This window comes from Erpetoichthys calabaricus, chromosome 18, assembly GCF_900747795.2.
Source record: "Erpetoichthys calabaricus chromosome 18, fErpCal1.3, whole genome shotgun sequence".
In the NCBI taxonomy this organism is placed as follows: Eukaryota; Metazoa; Chordata; class Cladistia; order Polypteriformes; family Polypteridae; genus Erpetoichthys; species Erpetoichthys calabaricus.
Genome location: NC_041411.2, coordinates 67,171,675 through 67,184,568, shown reverse-complemented (window position 1 = coordinate 67,184,568; position 12,894 = coordinate 67,171,675). Strand labels below are relative to the sequence as shown.

The following is a 12,894-nucleotide window of genomic DNA, read 5'->3' as shown; positions in this document are numbered from 1 at the left end:
TTAAGAACACACACACTGGTCGTTCCCTGAGTGGTTAGTGTTTATTACACAGCCCTTAGAATTACCAACTGGACTAACATTTGTGTTTTTGGAATTGTGGGAGCAGGACCAGAGTAATACCCACACAGACTTGTGAAGAATGTGGACAGGATTTGAAGTCAGGACAGAACGCAATTCCTTCACAGGAAACAGTAACACATAAACCCCGACTACTAACCAACCTAACCTGCAGGTCTTTAGCATGTGGGAGGACATGCAGACCCCACACAGATTTTGATCAGATCAAGAATTGAGCTCAGCCCAATGGAGAGAAACCGCATCATTCCTAACCACTACTCCTCTCTACCACCAATAAATTAGCTACCGTTAAGTGGACAAAAGAAAAAAAGCAAAGAAAACTGCATTAAGAAAATGTATATGCTCGGAATTCTGTTTACCTCTAGTGGGGTTTTTGTTTATTTTTTATTTTTTCCAGAGAGTAACATCAAAGGCCTATGTGAAAATCTTGCAAAAAAAAAAAACCCAAAGAAGCAAAATATTTAGCCTCAACTCTTCCTCCCTTCCCTTGTTAAAGTTTACAATGGCCTTTCCGAACGCATTAATGTGTTTCCTCTTTGTGGTTTGCCTTAATCACACTATTCCCACGAAAGCCGACATCCTTAACTGGAGATTTCAAGACAACTTGTGCCATAATCTTTGTAGCAATGTTTATTTGTTCATTTTGTGATAAACAAACTATCTGTATTGCTTGATGATGTTTCTTTCATTCAGTGGCTAACCCAGTTAGTGAAGTGTGCTATAAAAGTGTATAACTGTTATCATATATGCTTATTTCTTTAAAGAAAAGATAATCACTTCATCAGGAAACACGACAATCTGCCCAGCATTCATTTGGCAGCCTCTTTGTGGTCAACTTACAAGGCCGTTCTAACAAAAATTGTAAACCTTTTATGGCCAATCAGTCATTCTAGCTGATATGGTGCCATTCACTAAGATCATTATCTCAAAATTCTTTGCAAATCAAACAATACTTCAAGTCAAAGGAATGAGACAATGGATGGATGGATGGATCAATATACAGGGAGGGTAGATAAAGATAGCTGGGTGGTACATGGAAAGGTCCGAGAACAGGTGCTTATAAGCAGAGGGATATGTTGTCACATATATGCTATAAGAGAAAATATCTTCAATAACAATTAATATTCCACAATCATTGCTTACTTCCAGATGGTAGAGTGGTTATCACTGCTGCCTCTTTGCTATATCTATTTTTCTGTATTCTCTAATTCTTTTGCTTTGAAATTTTACTAAAACTTTTAAAACAAATATATTTTGTCTGTGGAATTATTTGATCACATATCACACTGGTGCTTGAATCATCTTATGAAGCAAGCTAAAAGCTGCAGAACTTTTACGTTTTTTATTTAATTATTCTTCTTTGTTCGGCTCCTCCCGTAAGCGGTTGCCACAGTGGATCATCTTCTTCCATATCTTCCTGAGCTCTACATCTTGCTCTGTTACACCCGTCACCTGCATGTCCTCTCTCACCACATTCATAAACCTTCGCTTAGGCCTTCCTCTTTTGCTCTTCCCTGGCAGCTCTATCCTTAATATCCTTCTCCCAATAAACCCAGCCTTTCTCCTCTGCACATGTCCAAACCAACACAATCTTGCTTCTCTGACTTTGTCTCTCAACCGTCCAACTTGAGCTGACCCTCTAATGTCCTCATTTCTAATCCTATCCATCCTCGTCACTCCCAGTGCAAATCTTAACATCTTTATCTCTGCTACCTCCAGCTCTGTCTCCTGCTTTCTGGTCAGTGCCACCGTCTCCAACCCATATAACATAGCTGGTCTCACTACCGTCCTGTAGACCTTCCCTTTCACTCTTGCTGATATCCGTCTGTCACAAATTACTCCTGACACTCTTTTCCATCCATTCCACCCTGCCTGTACTCTCGTCTTCACCTCTCTTCCACAATCCCCATTACTCTGTACTGTTGATCCCAAGTATTTAAACTCATCCACCTTCGCCAACTCTACTCCCTGTATCCTCACCATTCCACTGACCTCCCTCTCATTTACACACATGTATTCTGTCTTGTTCTTACTGACTTTCATTCCTCTCCTCCCCAGAGCATATCTCCACCTCTCTGGGTTCTCCTCAACCTGCTCCCTACTATCGCTACAGATCACAATGTCATCAGCAACCATCATAGTCCACGGGGACTCCTGTCTAATCTCATCTGTCAACCTGTCCATCATCATTGCAATTAAGAAAAGGGCTTTCTAAAATGTCTTAATTTGGAGTTTTCAGTTTTATTACACTGTATATTTTAGAGCAGGGGTTCTCAACCTTTATTTCTTCAAAATCTTCCAGTTCACCTTGAGAATATGTGAGGACTTCATTATTTTGCTGCTATTTGATAATTAATGTATTTTCAGTCATCCTGTGATGCCCCTGGAAGTTTGCTGGGGTCCCCCAAATGGACGTTGGGCCCTCTTGGTAGAGAACCACCATAATATAGAGAATAGATTATTTGGGGGACATCTGCACCTTTGAATGAGAGCTGGGGCTCATGGCTACAGGCTGACAGAAGAAGACGGTGCAGGCAGCTCTAGACAGATGTCCCCAAGACATCCAGAGGACGCAGTGGTGGCTCTGAGGCTAGGGATCTGCACTGGCAATCGGAAGGTTGACGGTTCGAATCCCATAAATGCCAATAGGGACTCTGCTCTGTTGTGCCCTTGAGCAAGGCACTTAACCTGCAATTGCTGAGCGCTTTGAGTAGTGAGAAAAGCGCTATATAAATGCAAATAATTATTATTAGAGGACATTGGAAATTATTACAGGAATTACCTCAGAATTGAGGCTGTCTGCACCGTTACAAGTGCCTTTTGATTAGTTTCAAATGAAGACTGGGGGACAAGGTGGAAGGAGAACAGGAGAAGTATGAGAGGTAAAAGAGAGGGGTGTTCTTGTAGTACAGAGGTGGGAAGTTGGCCAGTCATCCCCAGATAGACAGAGAAGGCATCAGGGTTTTTCTTTGCTTAGTGATTATTTTGTACATGTTGTTATTCTGTCTACCCATTCCTCACTTGTGTGTTTTGTTTTTGATAGAGATGGCATTATTGTAGGACTTCCGCCTCCTTAGTGTTTATTCTAGGTTTATATCTGGCCTATCATTTACAATGTATAGATTGTTATGTTATACTATATAATAAACATCTACCACCTTGTATATAAATGTCTACGCGTGGAAGTGTGTGTATCTGTCCGGCCCAGAAGTAAGAGGTGGAGTAAGGTCTCTACCTCCGAGGACACACAAGCGAAGGCCAGCACGTCAGCAAAATGAAACCTCCAAAGGAAGAGTCACGCGCTTAGCCACTAATACAGAAGCGAGGCGAGCATATCGGCAAAACAAAACCTCCGAAGAAAGACAAAGTCGTTTGGCCGCTAACATCGGCAAAACAGTATCCCTTTTACTTTTAATCCCGCCACTAATACATAAACAAGGCGAGCACGTCGGCAACACAAAACCTCCGAAGAAAGACAGTCGCTTAGCCGCTAATACACAAGTGATGCGAGCACAGGAGAGAGATGCCAAGAGCAGCTCCTTTCAATTATCTGACATCTCTACATTTCATTTGTTTTTTCTGACCATTTCAATAGTTTCTAGGACCCCGGTCTTTTTACAGCACGGGCTTACACAGCTAGTATTATATAATCAAAGGTATCACGTCCTATTGAGCTGAATGACTTTCGGCCTGTTGCTCTGACATCACATGTGATGAAGACCATGGAGAGGCTGCTGCTTCACCACCTTAGGCCACAGGTTCAACACGCCCTTCACCCTCTGCAGTTTGCATATCAGGAGAAGGTGGGAGCAGAGGATGCCATCATCTATATGCTACATCGATCCTTCTCTCACTTGGACAGAGGCAGTGGTGCTGTAAGAATTATGTTTCTAGACTTCTCTAGCACCTTCAACACAATCCAACCTCTGCTCCTTAGGGACAAGCTGACAGAGATGGGATTAGATTCATACCTAATGGCATGGATCGTGGACTATCTTACAGACAGACCTCATGTGCGTCTTGGGAACTGCACGTCTGACATTGTGGTCAGCAACACAGGAGCGCCACAGGGGACTGTACTTTCTCCGGTCCTGTTCAGCCTATATACATCGGACTTCCAATACAACTCGGAGTCCTGCCATGTGTAAAAGTTCACTGATGACACTGCTATCGTGGGCTGCATCAGGAATGGGCTGGAGGAGGAGTATAGGGACCTAATCAATGACTTTGTTAAATGGTGCGACTCAAACCACCTACACCTGAACACCAGCAAAACCAAGGAGCTGGTGGTGGATTTTAGGAGGCCCAGACCCCTCATAGACCCCGTGATCATCAGAGGTGACTGTGTGCAGATGGTGCAGACCTACAAATATCTGGGAGTGCAGCTGGATGATAAATTAGACTGGACTGCCAATACTGATGCTCTGTGCAAGAAAGGACAGAGCCGACTATACTTCCTTAGAAGGCTGGCGTCCTTCAACATCTGCAATAAGATGCTGTAGATGTTCTATCAGACGGTTGTGGCGAGCGCCATCTTCTACGCAGTGGTGTGCTGGGGAGGCAGCATTAAGAGGAAAGACGCCTCACATCTGGACAAACTAGTGAGGAAGGCAAGCTCTAGTGTTGGCATGGAGCTGGACAGTTTAACATCTGTGGCAGAGCGAAGGGCGCTCAGAAGGCTCCTATCAATTATGGAGAATCCACTGCATCCACTTAATAGTATCATCTCCAGACAGAAGAGCAGCTTCAGCGACAGACTGCTGTCACTGTCCTGCTCCACTGACAGACTGAGGAGATCGTTCCTCCCCCAAACTATGCGATTCTTTAATTCCATCCGGGGGGGTAAACGTTAACATTTAACATTATACATAGTTATTGTCTGTTTTTCACCTGCATTATTATCATTCTTTAATTTAATATTATTTATTGTATCAGTATGCTGCTACTGAAGAATGTGAATTTCCCATTGGGATTAATAAAGTATCTATCTATCTGTCTATCTATTAAGAAGTCATTAACAAACATATTATTAATTCATGTACTGTATATTCAAATAGTTGCAAATGGCATTAAATAATTATGTATATAGTGGCAGCACATTAAAATAACTTTCATCAATGGCAATAACAGATATTATATAATGCTTCTTCACATCTTTCCAAGTCATTCATTCACTATTTGTAGATCTTTTTTGCAATACCTTAAATTGAAACATCCATTAATTGTAAAAATGTATTAAAGTAATTAATAAATGTTACTATAAAGATTTTCTGCTGTGTCTCCGCACCTTTAAAATGTATGTGTTGTTACCATGTTTGCTCAGCTCTACACCATCTGATGGCCAAGCCAAGAGATTTCGGCAAACTCCTAAGCAATGTCAAGCATGAGAGCCAGAGGATCACCTTCCAGACTCCGACAAGTTATGCGATACCACACTGGAGCGAGAGGGGGCACCAGTGCTAACAATGCCTTCTCTTCTCTTCTGTAGCTTCAAGAATTTGCTCAGTGTGGGAAACTAAGCCCCGTCCTCCAGTCATCTAATGCACACCTCTTCCATTTGAGACAACATAAATTCAAGGGCTTTCTGAAGATGGTGTCCCAGACATGCTCGAGAAGCAGAAAGCTTTGAAAAGCCACAGAGGATAGGAAGGCAGCTGTTGATCCCTATTTCTGTTGCACCACCATGTGCTCATTTTTGGACTTTGGCAATAAGTGGGGTGACCCAGTTAGCATCCCAGCTTTTCTTTGTTTCTTCTTCTTCCCTGATTTGCATCTCACATTGAGCACTATAGTCTTCAATGGCTTGACCAATATTCAGCATAGACTCGGCATGATCTCAGGGGTCCCCTGACAACTCTATTGTCTTAATAAAGCCATCAAATGTTTAGACTGTTTATGCTAAATGTTCCTGCAATGTAGTCCTGCTCTGTGAAACACTCCAGCCCAGGCAGGACCACAGGCTTTAATTTTCCATCATGTGAGTGGTGAACCAGTAACTGTGTGTTTTGCATTTCTGTAGTCCTTTCATAGACAATATCTGTATTGATCTGTATTTCTAAATTAAGTGGCTTAGATAATAAATGAATAGCTTCTGTGACCTGAAGAGAAGCTTCTAAGACCTCATAGAGTGTTGATTCATTTTTCAGCATTGGTAAATAAATTGTGAACTGCTGTTGTGGGTATAGAGTCAACTACATTCGTGTTTTTAGGACTATTTAACTTTTTATGAGATTATTCAAATACACATCTAACACCTCCGCAAGGTACAGATAATATATCTTTAGAAGATCTCAATGATCAGCTTGTGTTGCCTACATAAAAGGAAAAGCCTCTCTATTCAGTAATTTGTTGGTGAATATGTGAAACTCTATACTAACAATATGTTGGCTAAAAGGATAAAGAAACAATTAAAATAAATACTTACAGTACATGAGTCTTCAAAAGCTGATCTGAAAAAGTTGGTATTGCAGGCAAGAGGGGTTAGTAGAATGCAGCATCTTGAGAGATTCTGTCACTTCTGGATGTTTAACAAGCCATGGAAGACCCCAACGATAAACCCCCCTTTAGACGCACAAACACACTACAGCTTGATGGTGGCTACCACACATTCTCATGAGCCCCATGAGTCTACACAAAATAGTTTGCGTTCCTCCTATGACAGCCCGATGCTGCAAATAAACCACCGTAATAAATTTTCTTCCCGCACGTGAACTGCTGCAATGCACAAGGTCAGAGAGAAGAAGCTAAGGGCCAACAGACACACAACACAGCTGTCCCCAAAATTAACAACATCCTGCTAGTGGAACAAAAGGCTTTCCGTGCTCACGTAGTGATGACCAGCTAGTTTGTCTATACAATCCAGGTCACTATAGGGGAAGTTTCGTATTTAGACAAAAAAAAGAAAGAAAAGAGAGAGACCCTGTCCTGTTTGTCACACAAAAAGAGTGCATCATGTAAACGTACTTCCTGCTTGGCTTTATTATTATTTATTATTATTGTTGTTGGTAAATTGCAGCTCTACGAACTTCCTGAGTAATACAATGGAGTAAAAAAAAGTCAGAAATGATTCACTGAAGAGAACTTACTAGGCTGTTGTAGATCAGGACCGGATGTCTTATAAATGCAATTACAAAAATGCCAGCTGTTTACAGAAATACCACACTGATTAAAGAAATTGTGCAATGCAAAAAAAAAAAAAAACAGTCCAAATGTTGTGTGCTTGAAATTCAGTACGGGACACTGAGCTTGTAGAGGGAAGTACAAATTACGACGAAACAAAATGAATTGAGTTTCTCCTCCATCAGAGGCCTGAAACTCGTAATTCACCTGTCATCATCTCTTTTGTAAGAACTCCAGGAGCCTAGGATTTCTGATACATCAAGTCAAGTCAAGTCCAGTGGGTTTTATTGTCATACCATCTGTACACATACTTTGGCTTATTATACAGTGATATGAAATTACATTTCCCAGGGCCACAGTGCAATATTTAGACAACAAATATGACAATATAACAATACAGGTGGGTGGGTAATTTTACATAAGGGAATGTAGAACAAGGAACAACATCTGCACGATCATACTGACAAACGGCAATCAGTGATGATAGGAGATGGACAACGGACAAGCAATGCTAAGGAATGCAGAACAAAACAGTAATTAGATATGAGCCTATGACAAGGGGTGCACACTCAGGGACAGGGGCTGACAAGGTGTTCAGAAGCCGAACGGCCTGTGGGAAGAAACCGTTGTTCGGTCTGGCAGTGTTGGTCTGCAGATTTCCGAGGCCTTCTTCTGGATGAAAGTAGGGAAAAAAAAAGATTGTGGGAGACAGGGATCCCACACAATCCTGGAGCGTGTTTTGAACATGCCCACGACGGAAGGTAGAGAAGCCCTGGTGCACACTGCCCATTGTATGGACCTGCTATTAGATTACTCTCCATTAGTTTTGAAATACCGTGCTTTCTATCTTTCATAGACTTCCTGGATGCCACCCTTACAGGGAACTGGCAGTTCAGCCAGCAAGAAAAGCTTCTCAGTTACAGACTACATGGTGATGTCAGGTCTCATTAAGGTGGTGGTGATCACAACAGGGAACCTAGGTCTATTTTTAGAGCCTATTTGTTCTCGGGGGCCACGACTAGATAGACAGATAGACAGATAGATAGATAGATAGATAGATAGATAGATAGATAGATAGATAGATAGATAGATAGATAGATAGATAGATAGATAGATAGATAGATAGATAGATAGATAGATAGATAGATAGATAGATAGATAGATAGATAGATAGATAGATACTTTATTAATCCCAAGGGCTGATGTTCCTTCCTAGGCAAGATGGCACATTTTCCGCCGTCACAAACTGGTTGTGCTTTTTATTGACATTACTTGAGCTCTCATATGCTCTGTTAATTCTTCCAGCTTCCTTAACACCTGGTAATTTCTCCATCTGTATCAACCCTGGGCCACCTTGCAGACACACCGATTGCGATAGACGTCTCTTCAAGGCCAAACCACATTGTCACCTTGGCTCGGCTGGAGAGAATGTCATACTTGGCCCAGATTAGGAAGCAAAGTGTTGCCTAGGGAGCCTTCCAAAACATTAATCCATCCCACATTCCTTGGGATAACATCCTATCAGGTTGTCCAACAGCCTTGCTGACTTTGGCTGACAGATTTCATCAAGAACTGGTCTTTAGAACAATCTAGAAGAGAACAGGACATTCACCCCAACAAATTCTGGTCAGTCCTATCCAATTAATTTGTCCAAAATACCGTATATGCTCGCATTTAAGTCGGGTCTTGAAACCTGAAAAAAATGATCATAAAATCAGACCCCAACTTATATGTCCATTCAAAAATGCGACACTTATTTTTTTTTTTACATCTTCCTGCTTCCTTCAATCTCGCACCAGTTTCTCAGATGATCCCAAGATGATCCGAATTTTGTTGCAGCAGTGCAATTACCAATTTCTTTCGCCACTTCAATGACTTTTAATTTAAAACCAGATTTATATTTTCATCTGATTGAATGCTCTATCGTAGATAAAGAATGTTCTTACGAAAAAGGTGTATTAGGGTGTGAGATACAAAAGCACAAAACAGTACAAACGTCACTTCAGAATAGTTCGGGCATTACTGTGTGGTCATGTAGGCTCAATACATAGAAAGAAAAGACTGTGTGCTCAATGGTTACTCTCTCAGGTGGGCGTTAGCATAGCATAATCACTTGGACCAATAGCATGAGTTTTCCGCATTCAACTTAAACAAACAACATGATAACATACCGGAAATTATACGGTAAAATCAACTGCCAACTTATCTGCAGGAGAACTTAAACGTTAGTATATATGGTAACACCAAGTCTAGTTGTGAAAGTCCCTAAAGTCATACTTTCTACCACACTACTCGGTAGCGTATTCCATGAGTCGTTCTTGTGACCAACATGTTCCTTCTCCCTTTCATGGATGGCAAAAGTTTTCATGAAAACTTTATTGGCCCTCCCCACCTCAGACCAGCTCTTTCTTGATGGGTCCTCCCAATAAGTTACTGGTGTCTCAATCTGGGTATGGCCTTGTCAATGGACTCCTCTGGCTTCCAAAGTCTTGGGATCATTGTCAAGAAGTAGAAATATTCTGTTAGTGTCTGTCATGTACTAATAATATTGTAGAATTCCTAGAAGGGCATGAGCAGTCTATAGGTTTAAGTCAGCACAACAGAACTGCGACTCTGACCTTGACTTTGACCATATCTCATACAAACCTCCATTAACACCCAAGATGCTTATTTCTTCCAAGTATGCATTTTCAACTCACCTTATCTTTTATACCATCGTGATTTGTTTGTCTTAGATTGACCAACTGAAGCTGTTATATTTTACGGTGTGTTTAAAATAGTTCATGTTCACGTATGTTAACACTAGTGTAGTTTTGCAATGTACTTTTATTGCATTATGACTATAAATTTGTGCAGATACTTTGAGCCCGTACTCCATAATGAGTGCTATATAAAAATAAACGGATATAGTTAAATACAATGAATGGTAAATCAATGAGCTAAGGGAGAATCTCAAGTTTCTGTGTACTTCTGCTTTCTGCCGTCTAAACATGGGAGGCCAACACATCAGTAATGTCTGAGAAGGCTCACCTCATGCTTTTCTAAAGTTTCAAGACAGAAGTTGTTCTTTCAGGTGTTGTGTTTGTCCCCACAGATAGCAACTAGTATTGTCAAGTAATTCTCCTCCAATTATCTTTGCTCACTTTTAAATGCTATAGCAATTTGTTTTCACTTTATCCTCCAGGGTGCAGGTGATTACCAATCCTTAAAGAGTATGAACATCAGGAATAGCAGTGAGGCCAGCTGACCTATACTTGGTTGAATTCTGCTCCTTAGTCATAACCAGCTTTGAGGAAGCCTTAAATAGGACCTGCTTACAAAATGTGAGAGCTTCTGATCTTTTTTTCCCAGCTATAAATATAGGTGAAGGATGATCAGAAATAGAATTAGAATTCTGAGTATCTGTGACAAAATCACGTTAATGTTGATGGATGTGAATCTGATCAAAGTAATGGATGATGTTCCAAACACTTTTCTTAATGAGGCATAAGGTGTTGGGTTATTTTTTTTTTTTTTTTTAAGTTCAGATGTGGAAGCTGTGGCTCTCACAAAGCAGAAAGAATAATTACTTGAGAGGATGAAAGATGCATGTTCACAGGCTATCACCACCTTCTGTAATTGCTGCTTAAAACAAAACTGTCACACAGACACGCATGGGCCAGCGGAAGAATTTCTTCTTTCTCTCATTCCCACGGAGGCCATCCAATTGCACATCATCCACGTATATTGTTTAAAATTCTCTGCATTTGTTATAGTCTCAGTGGGAGGCCATTTACTAAAGCTGCTATATCTGAAAAATTATGAAGTTGTGCTGTTGGTACAGTTACCATGATAGAGCGGCCTCATATATAAATGGTGTGTATGCACAAAAATGTTGCGTAAACCCGTTTCCACGACTCAAATCGCGATGTATAAAACCTAAACTTGCCGTAAAGCCACACACATTTTCACGCTAGCTAAAACCCTGGTGTACACAAGTTCTCCGCTCGGTTTTGCAAACTGGGGGCACCAGCGTCAAAGCAATGCTACTGTTCCAGTGCGGTTTCCCTTTCTTTTTTAGATCCACATCCCTGACGTGGCTTTATAAATACACTGAAATTAACCGCATATTGTTCATTAGTTTAAGGCATCTGATTGTAATTAACCTGTAACAATATAATGGTCCACAGAATGGTCAAACTATTCTAAATACAATAGCTGCTTTAGCGTTGTTACTCTCACTGCACCTTCTTCTTCTTCTTACAGCTGCTCCCGATAGGGGTTGCCACAGCGGATCATCTTTTTCCATATTACTCTCACTGCACCACTTGGAGTATTTATATCACTGTATCTGAGTGGGGAATCACAGCTCTACAGCAGCTGATTGGAAAGAGAATTATCGGTATACAGCATCAAGCACACGCTGCCTCAGTCATGCTGTCTATTTGAACTGCTCCCATACGGCAAACGCTTCAGAGCCTTTCCTGTACGGACCTCGCGGTTCAGAAACAGTTTCATCCCAAGAACTATAAACGCAATCAATCAGTCCATCAAGTGCTCCTTGTACAACTGTTTGTACTTAAAAGTGCAATTACCTCACTGTATACTTGCAATATAGTTATAATATTGCACAACCTGAGTCACTTTATAAAGCACGTATTTACATATATGACGATATCATTTTTAGATAAAATGCATCAAAATATGTTTTTTATACAGATAAAACTTTAACTTCATTTAAATAATCTATATTGTTAATAATTAAACATGCGCTCCGTTTACGGATTGTTCCTTCCTCACGCTGTATTCTTGCTGGGGCTGGCACGACACTGGAAAGACAGATGGATAGAATAATTAAACACACACTATGAAGATATTTCAATGTTCCTTAAAAGTTTTGAAGAATCAGTGTTCTAAGTTTACAGATGGCTTAACGTCTATTACATAGCTGATTGTGTGGCGATTGGGTATTTGGAGAAAGAAAAGTAAGGACAGGAATTGGGGGTTAGTACATTTGAAAGAGACAGTACTGCCACAGTAAATTATTTCATCGAAGGTCACGCACGGCACAACAAGCATCTTGTGTGAGGCATGAACAATCACTGTGCCACTGTGTTCCCATGTTTAATAACATGCTTTAACTCCTATTATCATGAAAATGATATCAAGTATACATCTCAGTATTTTAATTATTCAGAGATCTGTAATATCACAAATGTAATGGATTCTGTGTCCTGTCGGAAGAAGAGAAAGCACGTAGTGATTCACACACATAGAGCACATAGAAGATCAAACATAAAACAAAACATTTAACGTGCTACTATAGTTACGATAGGATTTGAGAAACTAGTAAATTAAATGATTTTAAGATGAAGTTTATGATGTTCTACTTTAATGACAAAATAAACTGCATGATTAAAGTTGAAATTTCAAGATTAAAGTTGACATTTCGTGCTTTTTTCCCCACTGTGTGCCTATTTTTTTTTTCTCTGTACCCTAATAAGCTTTCATATGACATTCAGACGGTGGGCTACGACTCGCATTTTCACGGCGACTTTGATATGTGACAACTTCTTTTTTATTTCGGGCACTGTTCAACTTTGTGAACTTGAGCTTTCCAGTTTCTCCGCCACTCACTGTCACTCGATCAACTTCCTTTTGTTGTTTATACCACTGTTTAAACCAACAAATAGTACGTTTTTCCTTGCCTCCACTTAG

General features: G+C 40.6%; 1 protein-coding gene across 2 annotated transcripts in view; it reads right to left on the bottom strand.

The window, feature by feature from the left end:
- si:dkey-49n23.1 (semaphorin-3D) overlaps positions 1 to 12,894 on the bottom strand; it is a 321,365-nt gene that overhangs the window by 218,710 nt on the left and 89,761 nt on the right. The window contains exon 1 of one of the 2 annotated variants that reach the window (XM_028824097.2): positions 6,503 to 6,522. The exons of the other annotated variant lie outside the window; for it this stretch is intronic. The gene's annotated coding sequence lies outside the window, so the exon portion shown is untranslated. Of the gene's footprint in view, positions 1 to 6,502; positions 6,523 to 12,894 lie in introns of those variants that run through there. 2 annotated transcript variants of the gene reach the window in all.